Here is an 18444-nt window from a genome sequence, read left to right as displayed (position 1 = left end):
GTTACCAGAGAGCCTCTCTGGCTTCAACCATCCAATCTAAGTTCAGGACAAGTTGCCAGGAGGCAGAGTAACAAGAGATCAGAAGCTTTCCCGGATCCCTCTTCCCCTCACCCACACCAGCTGACTTCCAAATACGTTTCATTGGACGGAGCTATGTCACATGGCTCCCACAGGTTACAAGGGAGGTTGGAAAAGCTAGCATTTGGCTTCCCAACCTTTCTAGAATAGAGGATGATATGGAACAATGAAGTTAGGAATAGATGCTAAGTGAGCCAAACTGTAGTCTTTTTTACACTAATTTGGGGAAGAGAAAGGTTTCACTTGGCACCCCTCTACATTCTGTGGAACTAGTCATTAGGACCTGGCAAGGATGGGGTAGGATTGGCAGCAAGAATAGCTGAGCTGCTGAGCCCTGGCAGTGCTTGATGAGGGCTTAGGCTGGGACATGGCTAAGCCTAGTCGTGGAGGCTGAAGCCCCAGCTGTGGGTGCTGGAGCCGTGTGGGGCCGGGGCCATGTGGGGTCGGGGCCATGTGGGGCTGGAACCAGTAGCCATTTTAGTTTGTCTTCAAACAACTTGGGGACATGGCCATTAAAGAATGCCATTTATAGGACATAAAGTTGGGGCACTCCTAGATCACCGAATAGAGAACTACCAAACTAGGGATTCTGTGAGAAAAGTTTAATTTTTATTACTTTAGCAAGAATTTTGCAAAATAAAAAAAAATAGAAGCTACCAACTTTGGCGAATCTAGGAGGTACCATTATTTTATGTACTTCTAGGAAAGAAAATATGCTGTTGATAAACTATGAGATGCCATTTATTCTCGGGCACATCCTGACTTCAGAAGTGTTAAAATGTGGGGACTGTGTCCTAGTGTTGATGACATGTATTTTAATTATATTACACAAGTAAATTTTGGATTCTATGAAACAATATTTAAACTTTCTGAAAATTGAGGTAAATACAGATCAATGGGATTTCACCTGTGTATATACCTATATAACCACCAGGTATGTTAAGATATAAACCATTTTCACCATCTCAGAAGGTTTCCTCTGTCTCTTCCCAGTCAGTCCCAACCACAGACGTGGCCACTTTGTGATATTTTTCACACAAATTAGTTTTGTTTATTCTGGGACTTCATATAAATGGAATCTTCAGTTTGTACTCTTTTGGGTTTAGCTTCTTAATTCCGCATAGTGTTTTTGAGATTTGTCCATCTATGTAAAAATGTAGGTGTGTTTATCCATTCTCCTGTTGATGGACATTTGGGTTGTTTCTAGTAGGTGGTTTTTTGTTTTTTGAGGGTTTTTTTTGTTTTGTTTTTTTACTATTGTTGACAGAACTTCTGTGAGCATACATGTAAAAGTCTTTGGATGGACTTGTATTTTCATTTCTACTGGGTAGATACCTAGATTGGAATTACTAAGTCTAGGGTGGTGTATGTTTAACTTAATAATAAATTGCCAAGCAGATTTTCAAAGTGGTTTTACTATGTTATACTTCCACCTGTAAGGTATGAGAGCTCCAATTTCTCCACATCCTCACCAACGCTAGAAATGTTAGTCTTTTAAATTGTAGCTACCTGGTAGGTGTAAAGACGTTTCTCACTGTGGTTTTCGTTTGCATTTCCATGATGACCAATGATGTTGAGTATATTTTTGTGTGTTTATTGCCCACTTGAGTATCTTCTCTTGGGACATTATCATTTAATTTTTGTCTATTTTTAAAGATTGAGTTATTTGTCTTTTTCTTATTGAATGATTGTAGGAATTCTTCATGTATTCTGGATACTGAGTTCTGGTTCAGATATATACTTTTAAGGGAGAATCACTTAAATGAAGGAAAATTATTAGGGCTGAAGCACATTGTGATATTGAAGTCAAACTAACATTTACTGAGTGACTACCAGACACCAGGCTCTTCATGTCCATTATTTCCCCTAATTCTCACTATGCAGAGAGAGAATTATTTTATTGACTTTTGCTCTATGATCCTGGAGCCCAGAGAGGTTCAGTAACTTGCTCAACGCAGCCCAGGTTGAAACAGTGGAGCTGGGATTCAAAGAGGTCTATGCAAATTCTTCCCCTTAAAAGCAGCACACTTATATTGAGTGGCCTCCATTTCCCCTTTGATCTTGAATTATGTAGGGGGACATTTAGTTTTTTCAGTACTTAGACCTCTAGAATCTTTTTCTGCCCCTGAATTGGGATAATTATTCTTCATAGAATCTGACTATGGGCAATGGTGGACTTGTGAAAATGGCAGGGATCCAGGTTAAGGAGAGACAGGGAAAAAAGCAGGAAGAGGATCCTAAGTAGGTTGAAAGACAGTCTGTACTGAGGCAGAGAGTGACAATGGGAGATCAAGTCAAAGTTAGGTCAGAAGCTCAAAGTCAGCAGGTCTCCAAAAGCTGGAGGTCAAGGCAGAGCAGGGCTGCAAAGTCAGGGAGAAGAAACAGTTATTCAGGGATAAAAGGACCTTGAAACTCAGGAGAAGTCTTCCTAAAACACACACTTCTCCTGCTACCCAAAACACGACTCGTCCCCCCGTGGGGCTGTCGTGGACCTTTGCCATCAGAGGAGACTGAATTCAAGAAATTTTCTTACGTTAAAATTACTATTTACAGCAGTTTTATATCACTTTGTCATATTCTCACCTATGCACCTCAACCATAGTATGCATATCTGGTAACTTTCAGAAGACATTATTTTATGTTTGATTGTGTCAATTCATACCACTGGCAACTCTTCCTTCAAAATTGTCAGAATTCTTGGTAAACTGGGTTTACTCTCTTGGAAACATTTGTGTGATAGTTGCTGAAGGACCAGGCTGCTTCAAACAGAAAAGGTCTTTTCCTCTGGGGGACAGTTGGATTTGAATAATCCTCATGTCTTCTTTGACAGCAAGTCACTCAAGAAATGGATTGATTTTTTCTTTCTTTAAATTTTGTATTGTTATGTTAACCACCATACATTACATCATTAGTTTTTGATGCAGTGTTCCATGATTCATTGTTTGTGCATAACACCCAGGGCTCCATGCAGAATGTGCCCTCCTCAATACCCATCACCAGGCTAACCCATCCCCCCACCCCCCTCCCCCCTCTAGAACCCTCAGTTTGTTTTTCAGAGTCCATCGTCTCTCATGGTTGGTCTCCCCCTCCGATTTCCCCCCCTTCACTCTTCCCCTCCTGCTATCTTCTTCTTCTTTTTTTCTTAACATATATTGCATTGTTTGTTTCAGAGGTACAGATCTGTGATTCAACAGTCTTGCACAATTCACAGCGCTCACCATAGCACATACCCTCCCCAATGTCTATCACCCAGCCACCCCATCCTTCCCACCCCCCACCACTCCAGCAACCCTCAGTTTGTTTCCTGAGATTAAGAATTCCTCATATCAGTGAGGTCATGTGATACATGTCTTTCTCTGATTGACTTATTTCACTCAGCATAACACCCTCCAGTTCTATCCACGTCGTTGCAAATGGCAAGATCTCATTCCTTTTGACGGCTGCATAATATTCCATTGTATATAGATACTACATCTTCTTTATCCATTCATCTGTCCATGGACATCTTGGCTCTTTCCACAGTTTGGCTATTGTGGACGTTGCTTCTATAAACATCGGGGTGCACATACCGAAATGGGTTGACTTTTAAAGGAAAATTTCATAGTAATTTTCCTCTGTCTTATTTTTTGCAATCAAAACAAATAAAATCAAGAGGCAGGGTGGCATTGACTCACCCTTTGAAATCTCAGGTTTATGTTTAGAGACAGTGGTACAGGAATGTGAAGCCTCATATCAGTCTGTGCGCTTGTGCTTTGACAAAACACGACAAAAAGGTGTCAAATTCTGTGGATAAAATAGACAAACATCAAGAAAAATGGCATTCTGAATTTTGATTTCAGAACAAGTCCCTTCCTTGTCTGTGTTCCAGGGTTGAGAAAAAATGACTTATTTCAAATCCAAGTTTGTTTTTGCTTTCAGTTAAATTGTTCATACTGAATGGTCCTTTCATATATCAAGAAAATTATCCCTTCCTTTCCTGATCTTCCGTTGAAAACAGTGGGACAACTAAATCTTCCTACTGATTGCTCTGATGATACAAACTCTTAAATATTTGGAACCCAAATTTAGAGCTTCTTTAAAGATCAGATACTGAAAGACAATGCAATTCACCAAGGACTCCCCTTTGGAAAATAATCTTTGAAAACTCAGCTATAATGGGCTCTTTAGCTAGTCTTTTAGGAAGACAACATTCTCTAAACTGTGGGATTTATTTCATTGCCTGTCTTTGCATATGTCCTTTCCAGAATGTGCCTGTAGCATTCTGAGTCTCTCTGCTAACTTTGTTGCAGGCTGCCATCCCCACCTAGAACTTGGGCGATAAATCCCTTACGAGGCCAGCAGCCCCTCTCTGTTGGAGGACATGGAGTGGAAACAGCTCCTTCTTCACTCAACCTTTTGCCACCCTTTTCCTCTAATCTCCAAATGAACACACTAAGGTCTGTGAAATTTCTTAGAAGGCGCGCCTGGGTGGCACAGTTAAGCGACTGACTCTTGATTTTGGCTCAGGTAAATATCTCAGGGTTGTGGGATTGAGCCCCGTGTCAGGCTCCCACACTCCGTGGAGTCTGCTTGAGATTTTCTCTCCCTCTGCCCCTCCTGCTTGTGCACTGTCTCTCTCTCAAATAAATAAATAAATCTTTTTTAAAAAAAGAAGAGTTAGAAAAGAGAATTATAATGTAGGAGAGTAAAAAGCTGATAAGAGCTAACCTTCGATTGTGTGCTTGCTCAATGCTGCTAGGGGTACTGAGAGCTCTATAGGCATGATTTGTTTAGTCTTTACAACAACGCTGTGTGGTAGGTACTACTATGATCTCAGTGCTACAAACGAGGAATCTGAGACCCGGAGAAATTTAGTAACTTCCCCAGAGTCACACATCCACCCACTGAATGGTACAACTGAAACGTAAGCTCAGGGAGTGTAGCTTCAGAGCCTGCATCCCCAGCCACTGTGCTGCCTACGGGCTCTTTCAAGGGAACACCTGGGATGCAGCCCTTCCCAAGGAGGTCTTCTCTTCCGGCCCACCCCTAAGGTGCCTCTCCTGCCCTGGTGCTTGGGCCTTTCCTTCCCAAGCTCCTTCACCTTCTGCTCTCCACCTGCAAAACTTCCACTCCTTCCCTTGGGGATCTCCACCATGTCCCACTGGAAGAGCCCCTAGTCTCCATATCTCTATTCCTTCCCCATACACTGTCCCAAAAGTGAGTTCCATAAACTTGAACAACACCCAGAGCTCCAAGCAAATGGGAAGTGATGCTCATCAGTGCTCAGGCTTTGGGAGGGGGAGTCCCACTTCACAGATAAAAGTGGACACAGATCTCTACCCCTCCCACTCCTCACTGCACCCACCCTGCCCCCACCAGTTTCCCTTTCACTGTGGGTCTGCCAATTCCTTCACTAAATGATTTCTTTAAAGTAGGCATATCTTCCAAAAATGGACAATCCTTTTTTAAACAAAAAGGATTATTAATAGACTTTATTTTTAAAGAGTTTTTTTTAAGATTTTTTTTTTTTTTTTTAAATTTGACAGAGAGAGACATAGCAAGAGAGGGAACACAAGCAGGGGGAGTGGGAGAGGGAGAAGCAGGCTTCCTGCTGAGCAGGGAGCCTGATGTGGGGCTTGATCCCAGGACGCTGGGATCATGACCTGAGCCGAAGGCAGACGCCTAACGACTGAGCCACCCAGGTGCCCCTAAAGCAGTTTTATATTAACAGAAAAATGGAGCAGAAAGTTCAGAGTTGCCTTATGGCTGGTCTCCCTCTACTCCCACAATGTTCCCTATTTGTGTTAGTGTGGAACATTGATTACAATCGAGGAACCAGTATTAATACCTAATATTAACACTAACTGAAGTCAGTAGTTTACATTGCACGTTTTGTGTTGCGCAGGCACGGGGTTTTGACAAAGGAATAATGTCATGCATTCATCATTGCAGTGTCATACGGGCATTAATTTCTTTGTCAGGGACACTGTGGATTGATACCATACTGATGAAAGAATTTCCCTTGACTACCAAGATGTCTGTCCTTGAATAGAAGTCGGGGGTCCCTACTGTTATGCTGAGGAGTTTTGAATGTCCTTCTTGCTTCGGAGGTGCTTTCTCCTGGCACCCCTATGAAAGGACTGAGTATTACATAATACTCCCAGTGGGGTAATATATATCATATGCACTGGAAAACTTTCCTAAAATCCTAAAAACACTGAGTTCCAAATACACCTGGCCCTAAAGGTTTTGAGTTTTGAGTTGTAGATCTGTATTCCTAGCATCCCCAGCAGAGTCTGCCACAGCATCTCAGAATTACACACTTTAATGTGTCTGCAGTGAAATAATCTCTACACACGTTCACGCTAAGTGGGAAAAATAGAGATAAATATCTCCACATCAGTTTAAGACAAGGGTGGTTGCCAAGGTACAGATCTATCTCTTTGTTAAAAAACAAAATTCAGCTGAGTGAATGTGAAGACCTAGTTGGCTTTATTAAGTGATTCATGAATTGGGGAACGTCCCATCTAGTAAGAGGGTGGATCTCTGGGGAGCTGAGCAAAATGGAAAGATTTTATATGAAGGAGGCTAAGGCAAGAAGTTATTGGCAGAAGGAAAGGACTGTTTCAAGCAAGGTCACCTTTCCTTAGGGGGAAGGGCAGAGTCTTAACATGCAGATTACCTCATCTTCCTTTGGAGGATGGAGAGGGCCCACGTGGCAGATTACCTCACTGGTGCTGGCCAGAACATTCCTGACTGGTTAAGACTGCATTTCTAGGGGAGGTTGAAATTGAAGTTAGGTTAGGTATTAAGCCTTGGTTTGGTGACTTGCCCTAGCATAAGTGACTCCGTTTGGGGCCTGTGATTTTCTTTTTAACTCTCTCTCTCTCTCAAAGTTTCTGTCTTTTCAAAGCTTGTGGATTTCACAATTTCAGATAAAGGATGGTGGACCCAGACCATACACGGCAAAGTGGAATTAATGCCATTATAAAAGGGACTGTGGACACACCGAGGGGCAGTTGGCTCATGTCTGTACCCCTTAGCTGAATTTGATTTCAGAAAAGAAGTAATAAGGTGTCTTTGGGGCACACTCCAAAAGGACAGCTTTGCAATGTTGCTATTGAACAAACTCCTTTGATCAAGGGTTTATGGCTTTTGCTGTCTTATCCATGGATTTGTTAGGGGTGAAGCATGACTTAGAAAGCCAGTATTGGACCATGTTGGTGTGTTCTGAACCCAGATTGAATAGATGAGTGGTGGGACAGTTTCCATGGGAAGCCCCAGCCGTGCTTAGAGAAGTATCCTTCCAGAGAGAGAAATTCGTGAGAACAAAGCAAAGGGAAATAGGTTAGAGGGAAGGTGGTGGTGGCTGATTTCCTGGCGTCCCTCCCCCAAAATCAAACATCTGGGGTCAAAGGTGAGATGGTTGCTGTGCATAACATTTGTGTTTGAATTGAAAAGCAAAGAGAAGGAGCACTGGGTGTTATGCACAAACAATGAATCATGGAACACTCCATCAAGAACTAATGATGTAATGTATGGTGATTAACATAACAATAAAAATAAAAAGATAATCACTAAATAAAACAAACAAATGTAGCTAGTATGTTTTAAAGGAGCTAAAATAAAATTTAAAACTACAAAAAAAAAAAAGCGAAGAGAAGCTTCCTTTGACAGAAAGTAAGTCTGTTTGGCTGCGGGTTTGACAGTGAAGTCTGCATTTGCCAACATGATTATATGACAGACATTTTCTGTAATTCCAGCGAGTGAAATCTGCTGCTCCAAGGCTTCTAGGAAATACATTTAAAGCATGTGACAAACATTTTATTTTATAGAAATATGTTGCTAATGCTTTATTGAAATTAGCAGTACTTTTATTTTCCACACCCTCTCTGGGTATATCAGATTAAATAAAGCGTCTCTTAGTAAAAGAATAGCAAGTGTAGTTAAGAGTCATTTGCCATCTGGGCAAAGGCTTTTGATATAATTCCTCCAAATTGAAAGAGTGAATGTCTCTCACTGGGAAGCAAATCCATTAGCAAGACATGTGACTTCCAAATCTTCGTTTCCAACAAAATTAAAGAAAAACCCTGACTTCCAGCTGATCCTTAAGAATAGTTTTTCACAGACCACTGTGAGATTTTCAGCAAGTAACTTGTGTGCATTATAATGTTATTAATTTCTATGATAAAATTCCTTTTCTTCTATTTATTTATATGAATGAGGTCTCAGCACTTAAATTTATAAAAAGAAAAATAACAATAGAATTAATCTTATTTCTGAAAATTTCTCAAAAATGAGCAGTATTTATCCCTGGATTTATTAACTAACTAAAAATATAAAAGCCCCATTTATCTCATTAAAAAATGCCTTTCTGATACAATTTTACTATTCATGTTTGGGCAGTATTTATCAAAATCTGTCATATATTTAGATTTTTGATAAAATTTATACTGGCAATAATTATAATAACTTCATGAGGGACAAACTACCCTCTAGAACCTTGTGGTCACAAGAAATAAATCAATCTCAAATAATGGACATTTGTTACTGCACAAAGAAATAATAGCTTGCTTAATAAAATCAAAAGGAACATTACATTATGATCAAATTCTGAGGAAGATTGAATAGAAATCCAACTTTTAAGTAATAAAAAGAACAGTGGGAAATTTGACCTGTTATAGAAGAGCTTTTCAGATGTATTTTAGATGTTGGGAACCAATTGCCATAGAATTTAGAATCCGTTGTATACACGTAAAAAGAGTGAATTAACAGTCTTATTTTAAAATGTCAAGAGTTACACACATAAGATTACTTCTTGTGCATCTAAAACTGATAATGAAATATTTTGGGTGTCAACATAAAAATGTGCCAGGGTCACATAGTTTTTCAACATTCTTTTAGGTGTACATCAACAGCAACAAAAAATGGAACAAGGTGGCTTAGGCCATGTGCCCCATCCATCCCCGGAGGTGGCAGGAGAATCACCTTCCCTGGAACTGTCTAGATACCCAAACCAAAATCAGAAAATATTGGGAAGGGGCAAAGGAGATTGGCTGATGCCAAGGGAAGTAGCCAACAAGTATAAGGGGAGAAACCATGCAAAAGGTCAGTAAAGTCAGGATAATTTTTTCCTTCCTCTTCAATATGGTATATATTTTTGAAGGCAGAAATGAGGAGCCACTGGTGATGGGGTCTAGAGGTCCAGTGAAGAGATCCTGGGGGAGGAGGGGAAGAAAATGGAGATAAGCAGACAGCGGGTGTGTGGCTTTGTAAATAGGTTGTGGCAACTGGATCTGACGTCCTTGAACTTGAACTGCCTGACCGACAGGCACAGCTGCTTACTGCTGAGCAGAGTCTCTTGGGGATTGCTGTGGTCACAGAGCAGTTTTTTCTGTGGAGTCTAGCCACAGCCTTACCCCAAGCCACCTGAGAGCAAAACCCATCTGTTAAATCATTATTAAAAGGATATTGTTTAAAGGGTACAAACTTCCAGTTTTAGGAGGAAAAAATTTGGGGGGTCTAGTGTACAGCATGGTGATTATAGCTAGTACTGAATTATATACTTGGAAGTTGCTAAGAAAATAGATCTTGTATGTTCTCACCACAAAGAAGAAGTTGTAATTGGGTAACATGGTGGAGGTGTTGGTTCATGCTATGGTGGATAATCATATTGTAGTACATAAATGTGTCAAATCAACACATTGCGTGCTTTAAACTTACACAGGGTTATATACTAATTGAATCTCAATAAAGCTGGAGGGGGAAAAAAAGAGAATTGTTGGACATGCCCAAACATATGAAAAATGCACTTTCAAGGCATAAGATTGGGTCCTGTCTTGACTTCAAGCACCAACCATTACAGTAGTTTTTTTTTTTTTTTTTTTAAGATTTTATTTATTTATTTGACAGAGAGAGAGAGAGAGAGAGAGCGCACACACAGGGGGCACGGCAGAGGGAGAAGCAGGCTCCCTGCTTGCAGGACTCAATCCCAGGACCCTGAGATCATGACCTGAGCCAAAGGCAGATGCTTAACCAACTGAGCCACCCAGGTGCCCCCGCATTACAGTAGTTTAAACAGATAGACTATTGGTAAATCCATGGAGATGTCCATGAAGATAGCATGTTTATTTTTTTAACTATTCATTGAATCATAATATAAATACAAAAACAAGTTGTTGAAAAATAAAATTCAACTGATTAACTTTAAGGATCTAATTGGCTTTATTCAAAGATTCATGGGCATCCCATCGAGCAAGTTGAGAGGAGTGCTGAGGAGCCGTACAGAGTGGAAGGCTTTCATAGACAGAAGGGGACAGGGAAGGACATCATAAATAAAAGAGATTATTTCAGGCAGGGTCACCTTACTTTGAGGGAGGGGCAGGACTTTATTAACAGATCACCTCCCTGGTGCTGACCAGGAAATTCCAGACTGACTGGTTTAAAATTCAGCTCCTGGGAAGGCTGAAACTGCAGTTCGGTTAGCTATGAAGTCCTGGTTTGCTGACCTGAGGCTTAGCACAAGTGACTGCATTTTGGGCCTGTCATTTCTTTTCTTTTCTTAGCAATTCCCCCTTTTTGATCAGACTCTCAGCCTGAGAAATGGAGTCAAAATTTAAGGCATTAGCACTGCTCTCAGCTATTCTTTTATTCTCACAGCTTTTACTGATAGTCTGGGTGACACTCATGATTCATGATGTTTTCTTTTTGTGTTTTTATTTTGTTTTGCTTTTGCTGAATCTCTGCGGTGTTCATAGGTCATAACTTCAGACTCACAAGTTTTGGTTGGTCATTTTCTTTCTTTCTTTTTTTTTTCTGATGTTCTAGTCTTAGGGAGATTATTTGCTTGGTGGTTAGATGTTGCTAATATGCATTTAAAACCTTTGAGAGAATACAATGCACCAGGGAGATTACTATGACTATTATAAACAGGATAATCCCCAGGTATATTTTGGGGCCAAGACCCAAACCAATCAAAATCAAATAAGTAAGAGACCCCGTTGAAGGAATCAACTTTTTAAGCCAAGTGACTTGCTCAGTGATTTTATGTCATTGAGTTTCAACTTCCCCAGAAGTGTTAATCTAGGTGCAGAATGTGATGTGGGCTACAGCTCAGCTAAAAGATAATCATGGGCTATCCTATTGTTAAGAACAACTTTGGCCAGAGAGTCTGAGGATTTTTGTTGGGCCACTATTACTTTAGCAACAGATTCTGCAATTTCAAGAGTTAAGGAGAGGTTCCTGATTATAACCTCATTTACATTTTTTTCTGAACCAGGGAAGTGGGGCCCTGCCAAAGGAAGCAAAGCCTGAATCGTGAAAGCTTCCTGGTAATTTGCGTTTGAATCTGTGGCTTGGGACTGGAAAGGTGACAGCCATGGATGCCAGTAAAATTATAAAGGTCTGTAAAGCACAGTGCAATTTTATTCTTAACCCTTGCCTTGTGCCCCCTTCTTTGCATAGGTCCTGGATGCAAAATTCCCCAATTTGGGGGTTGTTGACTGGAGATAGGGAAATGGACCAGGGGGTCTCTAGCATCATGGACAGATGAGAGTTTTGATGACAAATCCAGCAGTTTGAAAGGGTACCTAGCAATAGCCTAGGAGATACAGATGATGGTATTATCTTTCCAGGCCAATGCCAGAGTAAAGGAAAGAAAGAAAAGAAGGGTTTCATGTTTAGTTAGAGTATAAAGTCTTGATGTGGCATCTTGGGTGGGAACAGTCTATATCAAAGTCTGCTGCTTCTTCTCCAAGTCAGTTGGATATGGAGGTCTCCAGCGTTTGCATAGGACCAGGTGCCAGGTGGAGCCCTTTTCACTTGTGAGATGTGCATCCAAGGTTCAGGTCTCTGAGGTCTGGCTGTCATCTGGGTAGTGAGAGGACCTGGTGTAGTAACTTTTGAGGAGATTTAAGGTCCGTCTTTGTTCTTAGTGATTCCCAACTAGAGAGTGGAAGATGCATGCAAATATTAGTTTAGTGAATCATAGTCAGATATTTGCAGAAGCCAGAATTCAGGATCCAGTACAATTGACAGGTATGTCATAAAGATTATAACCATCCTCATCACTCACTCAGTCCCATGTTATGTATTCTTTTTCTGCTTGAAGCCAGTTTTTCCATTAGTTCTGGGAATTCTTACCCAGTTCGGTTTTATCTTAAAGTTATCAGAAACCTGTATTCTAGAGTAGTTTCCATGAGTCTCCTTGAAGATAAAGCACTTTTGCAGAAGCACTTTTACAAAAGCATCAAAGTAAAATAATAACTCTCTGTAAATGACAGACTTAAAAATGTCCATTGTTAAAGATCTGATGAGAATTTACTGTAATTATAATAGAATTGACAAGAAAACTTGGTTATTTCTGTAAGGCACAATATTTTAAAATAATAACTGGAATTATGATGATAACATTATACCAGGAAATATCAGACTTTTAAGAATTTCATGTAGTCCCTGGAGCACTTATAACACATACCTATGAGTATTACTTCTTCTTTGATAATGCCTCCAATGTAATTTACGCACCAGATTAGCATATATGTGTAGCATCTTTCTTTTTTAAGGAGAGACAACAAATAGATGTTCCAGGGACCCTCTGAAAAATCCCAAATATGTTTGATGTCAAAAAGACTTTATTTAGAATTTGATTTTGGGGAAGCTTGTCAGTAATATCAAGAGGCGCTAAAGCACTTGGTCACCTAGGATCATAGGTCACTGTGTAACAGTAGATATCTGTTTAACCAAAGTGACAAAGAGCATAGGCAATTATAGAAGGTTACAAAATTCTGAGAAAAACTTAACTCTTGTAATATTTAGAGTATTAGATCTGAGTCATCAAAGACCCACTGAAGACAGTGAACACAGAAAATTATTTTGATGAAACGATCATTTAAAAGGTAGAGGAATACTAATTTCTTATTGAGAGTGGACCAACAGCAGCTCCTGGGTGGCTCAGTTGGTTGTGTCCAACTCTAGGTTTTGGCTCAGGTCATGATCTCATGGTAGAGGGATGAGGCCTGCAATGGGCTCTGCGCTCAGCATGGAGTCTGCTTCAGATTCTTTCTCCCTCTCCTTCCCACTTGTGCTCTGTCTCTCTCAAATAAATAAATAAAATCTTTAAAAAAAAAAAGAGTGGACCAACCAACACAAGAAAATTGTCCCTTCAGCAGACACATTAAGGTTTAGTTTTACATAAGTACACAATAGACATTAAAGCTCATTAAAACATTTTTTAATTCGCATAGCTTGATCATATGTAAAATTCCTTTCCCAGGATACCTTTCCACAAACCTTCTACAACCTTCTTTTTTACATTTAGATTTCGTCCTGTTTTTTTCCTCTTTAAACAACCCACCTCACTTTAAGACAAAAGTTACCTTCTTTTTTCTCAACCAAAAATGCATCTCTTTTTCTCCTCGTACCTTCTCTCTTGCTGAAAACATGCATCCCACTTTCCTTGCCTATAGAGGTATTTCCCTTATTATTTCTAGTAGCTTACATATATATTGAATTTTCAGCCTTTAATAACTGTAATTCCTCATGAAAATAAAGAAGTAAACACTTGTGAACTGTTACCCTAGTGTTCTATAAATGGACAAATTTATGAATACATTTAGACATTAGACAAAGTCAGCCACTACTACAGCTGTTTTCTTGCTGACAGATTTTGTAAGAGAAAACATGAACTTATTTGACCTTTAGTAAACCCAGGTAGAATGAAAGTATTACATTTAATGCTTGTAACTCTGGAGTCATGCCTCTTTGTAATTAAACTGATGAACTTAAACTAGCTTTAATACCAAATATTTTTCTAGATCACATGAATCTGTAATTTACTTGGATTAAATCTCTATTATATTTCTGAGAGTTTAATTTATATAGGCACTCAATTTTTTTTAGCCAATTAAATAGAGTTCTTTTACAAATTAAGTTTGGCAGTATCATCCCGAGGTAGTGAATACCACACATCTACGACACCTGTATGTAGACATAATTGAACACAGACATAGAGGCCTCCTAGCTTCCATTCTAAAATTTTAGCCATGAGATGGGTTTTGGTGGAAGAGACACTCGAGGGGTTTTTTTTCCACTTAAGTTTCAAATAACCTTTTCCCCTTTTGTTTTTCTTCTGACAAGAATTTCCTCCCTGAAGTAGGTATTTTAAAGAGATGACCTAGGTAAGAATCCCTGAAGACCAGGCAGAATGTTTACATCTCAGGGCACAGGGCAGACTTTTGAGATCAAAGGGGGGAAGTTTTAGGATTGGTGAAAAGAATTGGTGGGTTTGAGGTGCTTCTGGAGCCATACCTTTGGTCCTATAAAGACTAGATTTGTAAAACAAGAACAGCTGTTTTTAATTCCTCAAAGAATTGGGTCATCCCTAAAGGATACTAAAGGACTGACACATCCATTCACTTATGTTGGAATGCTTTTCTTTCTCCCTGGGTACATTTAGCTGAGGGGATAAAGCCTAAAACCAAGTTCTAATCAGGCTCTGAATGTCATCCTCCAGCTTGGCCCACCTCCACCATAGAGCTACTTAAAAATTCTTTTAAATATCTTGTCCATTTTCACCTGGAACAAACAACAGATATTTCTGACAGTATTAAACCACCCCATGGATCCAAGAGGTGTCCTCAAGGAGGGTACAGAAGGCATTATCTTCATAAGATGTAGAGTCACTCCCAAAGATCAGTGACCCACGGCCTGGACTTGGAAAGCAAAGGACACAGTGACCAAGGCCCTTAGATTGGCCTTTGACCTAAGAGTGGAAGACACCTGTAGCCTTTGCTGGTCTTGTTTCAAAGTTTATTTATTTTTAAGTAATCTCTACACCCAACGTGTGGCTTAAACTCACAACCCTGAGATCAAGAGTCACATGCTCCACCAACTGAGCCAGCCAGGTGCCCCAAGTGGTCTTAGTTCAAAGGTAACTGTTTAATACTCTCTTCAGAGTGGAAAGGCAGGCTCAGACACAGGAATTCTAGAATGAGTGCTCAGATCGAGGAGGGGAGGAGGGGAGCCGTACGAGTTACGTCATTCTTAACGTCTTTTGCTTTAGGTTTTATTATATATTATTTTTCATCAGCCTTTTGATTAATCTTTCAATGAAGCTGTTTTGGAAATTTGAAACTTTTGGGGGGCTTCTGCATGCCAATTCAAGTAGGTATCCCATTCCGTTTGCTTAATTTGGGAACCCTTACTTTCAACTGCACTGCTTAAACGAATTGTCGTATCTAATTGGGATGTTCCCCATAACAGCGGTTGTGAGTCTAGGTTGTCATTAGTAAGATTTTGCCATTTTTGGAGATATCTACAAGGACCACAGTTCTTAGATATAGAATAAGCAGCTGTGCTGGAAGGTGGCACACTCAACTCTTTGGAATTAGACAATCCCATTTTTTATTCTTTTATCTTCTCCTTATTATATTTTTAGCTAAGCCTTTGAGTCTTTCAGAGTTGAACAAACACCTAAAAGGGACATGTGCTGGGTTGGGAATTGTGTGGTGTTTTACAATATACCTCATTTAACAGAAATTTTCTTGAGGTTGGTGGGTGATCTGTGGGGTGTCCTGACTGGATGGGGGGGAGTACCAAACGTGGGTGTGCTCCGATCAGGTGGAGGCTAGGGGCACGGGTGGTGAAAGAATCCACCCAAGACAGAACAGAAGAGATAGACGTTTATTGGATACACTGCAAGGGAACAGCGGGCAAGACAGCAGAGGAGAGACTTTCTGCCATGAGGTGGTGGAGGGGTCACAGTTATATGGCGGAGTGAGGGAGTAGAGGAACAGATGGAATTTTCCCTTTTTTGGTAATGTTAGGAACTGTGCCTGGTTGTAACTGGTCAGTTAGGGCCTATGGTTATTTTGAGGTGGGTCACCTAATGAGCCTGTTTGCATTCAGCTCTGGGGTCACCGTGGGCCCTTATGCTTATTCAGGTTTCCAGTGCTCAAGCTTGTTGCCAAAAGGGTCAGTCTAACCTGGTCTGTGACCAATTTATCCTAACTTGGGAGTCTTTGGGTTAGGTGGTGAGCACTCTAGCAGCTTTTATTTTTTTTTCTTTAATTTTTTTATTGTTATGTTAATCACCATACATTACATCATTAGTTCTTGATGGAGTGTTCCATGATTCATTGTTTGTGCATAACACCCAGTGCTCCACGCAGAACGTGTCCTCTTTAATACCCATCACCAGGCTAACCCATCCCCCCACCCACTCCCCTCTAGAACCCTCAGTTTGTTTTTCAGAGTCCATCGTCTCTCATGGTTCATCTCCCCCTCCGACCGACTCCCCTTCATTCTTCCCCTCCTGCTATCTTCTTCTTCTTTTTTCTTAACATATATTGCATTATTTGTTTCAGAGGTACAGATCTGTGATTCAACAGTCTTGCACAATTCACAGCGCTCACCATAGCACATACCCTCCCCAATGTCTATCACCCAGCCACCCCATCCCTCCCACCCCCCACCGCTCCAGCAACCCTCAGTTTGTTTCCTGAGATTAAGAATTCCTCATATCAGTGAGGTCATGTGATACATGTCTTTCTCTGATTGACTTATTTCACTCAGCATAACACCCTCCAGTTCCATCCACGTAGTTGTAAATGGCAAGATCTCATTCCTTTTGATGGCTGCATAATATTCCATTGTGTGTGTGTGTGTGTGTGTGTGTGTGTGTGTGTGTGTGTGTGTGTGTGTATATACCACCTCTTCTTTATCCATTCATCTGTCGATGGACATCTTGGCTCTTTCCACAGTTTGGCTATTGTGGCTATTACTGCTATAAACATTGGGGTGCACGTACCTCTTCAGATCCCTACATTTGTATCTTTGGGGTAAATACCCAGTAGTTCTAGCAGCTTTTAAATGCTTGATTCATGCCCACAAATTATTGTGGCTTTGCTTATTTCTGAGATTCCCATTAGCAATTAGCCTTTATCTACACAAAAGACAAACATATGCACCTTAACATACTAGCAAAAATCAAGAAGTATTACTGTGTCCTGGCCAAGAAATGGCCCATGTGCACTACCTCCTATTCCCATGGAACCTTGAATGGGGAAAGGACTGAACTGGTAGGCAACAATGGGGGATTGTGGACTGCAGGCTCCACATGGATGGGGAACTGCACCTCGCCACTAAGAGTTCCCATGTGGATCTTGAGGCAGAATTATGGGCCCGGGGTTTTCCACTCAAAAACCTGGTAATTGGGGCGCCTGGGTGGCTCAGTCTTTGGGCATCTGCCTTCGGCTCAGGTCATGATCCCGGGGTCCTGGGTTCGAGCCCCACATCGGGCTCCCTGCTCAGCAGGAAGCCTGCTTCTCCCTCTCTCACTCTCCGAGCTCGTGTTCCCTCTCTCGCTGTGTCTCTCTCTGTCAAATAAATAAAGTCTTTAAAAAAAAAAAAAAACTGGTAATTGCAGTCTGAAAGGCACGTGGCTCCAAACAAAACTGTCTACAGGCTTGGTTGGGGTCTAAGGAGAACCGTCTGCCAGCTCAAGCTGACCTGCCGTATATTAGAAAGCCAGTTAGATTGGGAGCTCCATACAGAGAGCAGATCTCACAGCTGAGAGGAATTTATCCACAGCCCTTAGAAAGTGGGGAGGAGAACTCAAAAATGAGTTCACAGTTTCCATGCCTGCGTTTCTCATTGCCCCCGGACACCATTGGAAGTTTGCTTTGGATCCCCCTGGTGTCATGAAATCTGTTAACAAACAAACAAACAAACAAACAAACAACATTCAACTTGTTTGAAGATCTAAATTTGAAGTTCATTTGAAGACCTAACTGACTTTATTCACTGATTTATGAATTGGGTGGCATCCCATCTAGCAAGTAGAAAGGAGCCATGGGAAGTGGGAGGCTTTCATAGACAGAAAGGGGCAGGGAAGGACATCGTAAACAAAAGAAGGGATTTCTTCAGGCAGAGTCACCTTACTCTGGGGGAGGGGCAGGGCTCTATCAACAGATCACCTGCCTAGTGCTGGCCAGGAAATTCAGACTGATTGGTTTAAGTTTTGCTCCTGGGAGAGGGTGACCCTGCAGTTAGGTTAGGTATTAAGTCCTGGTTTACTGACATGGGGCTTAGCACAAGTGACTCCATTTTTGGACCTGTTATTTCTTTTTTTTTTTTTCCCCAAAGTAAACATATCATAAGATTACAGCTTGATGAATTTAGCCAGGTCAAAGCTAGAACATCAGCAGTACCCCAGCAACCCCCTTCTACATGTTAATCTGATAATGTTAACATTTAGTCCAGTTTAGGCCTGAGGCTACCAAAAAAAATGTAGTCTGCCTTTAAAATAATATGATAGCAGTTTTAGAGTAAACTGTTTACTTGGTTATATGAGCATTTCAGTACTGGAAAACTGATTTCAGAAATATT

Source organism: Eumetopias jubatus, unplaced genomic scaffold, assembly GCF_037043125.1.
Source record: "Eumetopias jubatus isolate StellerSeaLion01/CBP00866 unplaced genomic scaffold, mEumJub1_p1.0 scaffold_10, whole genome shotgun sequence".
NCBI lineage: Eukaryota > Metazoa > Chordata > Mammalia > Carnivora > Otariidae > Eumetopias > Eumetopias jubatus.
The sequence above is the reverse complement of the archived record's forward strand: the minus strand, read 5'-3'. Positions refer to the sequence as shown.